Consider the following 4476-nt stretch of genomic DNA (forward strand, 5'->3'; position numbering starts at 1 on the left):
TCAGGGCTGTACAACACTTAAGACCTTTCCTGTACTTGATGGAATGGTCTTCACCGCAAGTGTCGTAATCGTATGTAAATGCATTCCTATTACAATCCCCTCAATGACTGGAGCAATATTAGTTATATAGGTCAGTGTCTTATCTTAAAAAGTGTCTCTGAACGTCTTCAAATACCTTGTGCCTAATACATCAGCATAGATAACATGCTCTTCACTCACGGAGGAATCGCGAAGAGGGTGAGAGTCGGGGAGCTGTCTGTGCGCAAGAGGGATGGGGGAGGCTGTCCCGGAGTTCGTCACGGCTTCTGGCCGTGAAGTGGAAAGACGATCTTGGTTGCACTGTGTCTTGTGAATCGATTGTACAACTTACCTTCCTGCCGTTAAGTTGTACAATTTGAAAGTCTTTACCACAATGACATCCATATGCAATTTATGCAAGCAAGCATTGAAATGAGCATGCAACCAATTCTGGTTCTGTAGGTCAAGTGGCGAGACAAATTGTAGGCATTTTTTTCTCCAGGAGGTTTGGGCAATTGTGCTGTAGTGAACTAGAGTGGTGAAGGAAATCATTTTGAAATCGTCTTAATTGTAGTAGCTTTCTAAGACTACAAAGAATATTGTTGTTGTTATGTCATTTTAAAATACAAATCAAGAACTTGTCTGCATATTAACAAGAATTTTTATGGCAGTGTTTCCAACAAACAATTACATTTAATGCAGAGAATATGGTGGATAAACCCAATAAATATTCATGAATTGATAAATCCTTGAAACATTTGTAATTGCTATTTCAAAACGATATTGCTTGCAGGAAAATGAATATAAACAGTAATTGTGAACAAAATGTGGTTTCACCTTGTGAGAGTTGACATGGTTTTTTTAAGAGATCGAGTGCGTACACAGCAGGCATCAAGACAATATATGGTGCTTTGGTTCTTTGGTTCTTTGGTTCTTTGCTTTTCAACATTTTCATTGCCACTTGGTATTTTCTCTTTTGAAATCTCTTTTGAAAAAAACGGGAAGTAACTGATATGCTGAATAGACTTGGAATAACCAAACAATACATCTGATATTCCATAGAATGTTTGATAAAGAGATGAGGGCATGAAGAGAGTGTGTCCAAGCCGGCATGGATCAAGCCGATGTGACGAGGATATCACCTAGCTAGAAGGCATCATGGTGTGCGCTCCCTTTAAGAGCATCATTCAAGACCCCTGTCACATGCTCATGTGACCTTTACGTGCGAGGCGCAGGCGCTAAAGGTGTCAGGGGTTAATCAAGCGGCTAAAAACCAGTCCAGTTATTCAGATCCGATAAATAGATCCCCATTCTTCATGGGTAGGTACCCCATGGTCTCATCCCGCCCTACTCCCCACCTCTCACCAAATCAAGGTCAGGAGAAATGATGTCAATGTCACATTTGTTCCAGTAGTCTAGTCGCACCAGCAGATGTGCATGAAGCCGACTATAAATATAGCCCCTTGCGCAAATATCTATAAAGACCGGCACTCTATGAATGAATAGGTTTGAACCATTCTTCAAAGTGTGCCGCAAAATGGTTTTAGGAGGTAGTTCACGCAAGGATGATTTTTCTTTTTCTCATCGTCTTTGTAGTACATGGGTTTGTATTCATATCCAAAACTCAAATTGTCCCTCCCTTCTTACCCTCGCCGATTGCCTCCTTCCTTATTAGATTGTTTCATCTGTTACCAATGTGCTTGTTTTATGTTAGAGATTGTGAGAGCACACGGTATTAGAAAGGTAGTTGGTGTGTCACTTGTTGTTAGTATGTGCATATTGTGACTATGAATTCATCCTGTCACATGTAGTTGCATTTTCAGTGGGGATGGGCCCCCAGAAGAGTGTTATGTGCAATAGAGCAGGTAAAAGCCTCCTAGAGTACGTCATTCATATTATATGTTTTAATGGATGATAATAATTTAAAAGGAATGCAGGAGATCACCGTGGTATAAATGACTTTACGTAAGAACGTGAAAATGGAGGTGTCTTAAAGTGTTTCATGCGTATTCCAGTTCATGTTTTGCACAGGCTGAGCTTCTGAATAAAAACAGATCTTTGATTGAAGAAAGAAGAAAATATACAATTAATGGTACTGAAAATATGAATACTGTAAAAAAAAAAAAATGACCCAGAGAGTAAATAAATTTTTGCCAAAGTTATGGGCAATTAACCTGATGATTATTGCTTCTTTTTGTTGTTAAAGATTACCCAAGTTGGACAGATAAAATTCTGTAAAGTTGGTTGCATCTATAAGCGCTCTCATGACGTTATTTTCTTGCAAATTATTTTACGGAATGTAATATGCAAAGTATATCCAAACATATAATTACCCACACCGATGCAAAGGAACATACATACACAGCTGCATGATTGCAGAACGGTAGAATGTTTTTCCGAAGGAGGTGCATAAGGATCACCGAGGTTAATCGTTCTAATTTAGCATTGATGACAAAACCGCATGTAGGTAAACTTTGGGTTCTTAGCAAGGACTATATGCGTGCATGCCTCGATTGGCAAGAGCAAGGGCCTTTCCTTTCTGTTTTCATATTTCCCCTTGGATGAAAGATGAAACAGCAAAACATGATTTTGTAGCCCCGAGGCTATTTCACCTCTTTCTCTATTTTCCAGTGTGTGTTTAATGTGGTTTTTATGCAGTTTCCCTCCGGGCCACTATTTTTTGCTTCGCCAGCATGCGACATGCATGCTTTGTCAACCTGAGATTGCGGCGCATACCAGGAACCCTTAAGTTTTCATGTGAATGACATGAGGATTGAACGAGGTTTCGCTGATTGTTAGTTTGTGTATGGTACCAGTGTAATGCGCGTAATGTATGTCTGTATTATGCCTTTATTGGTTTCATTGTATGTCTCTTTTGTCATGCTGGTTTGATGATGATTATTGTGTTTGCTGTTTGCACATCAGAGAAAGCAAGATTGATGGTATGTGCATTTATTTCTCTTATAGAGAGTGACATGTGTATGGCGACATGCCTTGCATTCGAGAGAGAGAGAGAGAGAAAAATATCTATTGGGGAGAGAGATAGAAGACACAAAAAGAGGGAAAGAGATAGAGAGATAGAGAGAGAGAGAGAGAGAGAGAGAGAGAGAGAGAGAGAGAGAGAGAGAGAGAAAGATAGAAGATACAGAAAGAGTGAAAGAGAGAGAGAGAGAGAGAGAGAGAGAGAGATAGGAGATACAGAAAGAGAGAGAGAGAGAGAGAGAGATAGAAGATACAGAAAGAGAGAGAGATGTATATATAAAAGATACGGAAAGAGAGAGAGAGAGAGAGAGAGAGAGAGAGAGAAAGAGGAAAGAAGAAAGGAAGTTGGCAGTACGAGAGATCTTACACAAAATGGATGGGGGAATTTCATGAGATGTAGATTGAACAAGAGGAAATACAATGAGGAGAAGATGAAGATTTGGCAGCTATTTCTTATGGAGTAAACCTTTTTTTTGTTTATTCAGTAAACTCCATGTATAGCTTTGTCACTGGCCGAGGGATATGAGCAATACTGTGAACAGAAATTCATGAGTGCAATGTGGTACAAGATCATAATGAATACTTTATAGATATATTATACTTTGTAGGCATATATCATATCATACCAAGAAAGTATTGAATGTTATTGGAAGCAAGCCCATAAGAATGAAAGTTATGTGTGGATAGTTAACTGCGCTGATAATTGTCTTACCTAGAATCTCTTTCAGAGGAAATGATGAGAATCAAGTTTCTTGCAGCAGAGAGATGGAAAGAGATAGAGAGGGGGAGAGAGAGAGAGAGGAGGGCGTGGGGGGGGGGGCGGCAAGGGAGATGGAGAGAGGTAAAATGGATAAATGTGTAGGGATGTAGAGGGAAAGACGTGCCTGGAGAGACATGTAGAGACACAGATCATGAGAGGAAATGGATCATAGAAAGGGTCTTGTTTAATTTAGGTGAACTTTATAAATGTTTTGTGTCGTGAAAGTGCATCAAGCTTGTAACATAGCTACGACATGGGTGAAGCATGAAATTGGCGAAAAAGGGAAGAAATAGAGGCTTTAGGAATTGCATAGAAATGCGATGGAGGCCTGACATTATCTTTCTGTTGCGTGCACACACAACAAGTGATATAATTCCCTTTTGTCAAACTTTATTCTGGTTATAGCATGTTTCATGAAGGCAGAGAGGTGTTAAAGATGTCAAATGGTTTAGTTGATTACCGCTTCAGGCTTTGGCTTTCAGCAGATAAACCTATGTATGAATTTATATTTGAACTCCCATTTGTGGCTGTAATTTGACTTAATGTGAAGTGTTTTAAGCACTAAAATTCCATGTACTTCTTTCTTAAACTTGAGACGAGGATATTACCCAGTATTTGTTATTACCTATTGATAATGCAGCTCAAACAGTGGGTGGAAATTGCTGGTGTTGTTGAACAAGTGATGATAAGAGAAGGAAGTGTCAAGGATTTGATAA

This window comes from Strongylocentrotus purpuratus, unplaced genomic scaffold (genome assembly GCF_000002235.5).
Source record: "Strongylocentrotus purpuratus isolate Spur 01 unplaced genomic scaffold, Spur_5.0 spur5_scaffold_7, whole genome shotgun sequence".
NCBI lineage: Eukaryota > Metazoa > Echinodermata > Echinoidea > Camarodonta > Strongylocentrotidae > Strongylocentrotus > Strongylocentrotus purpuratus.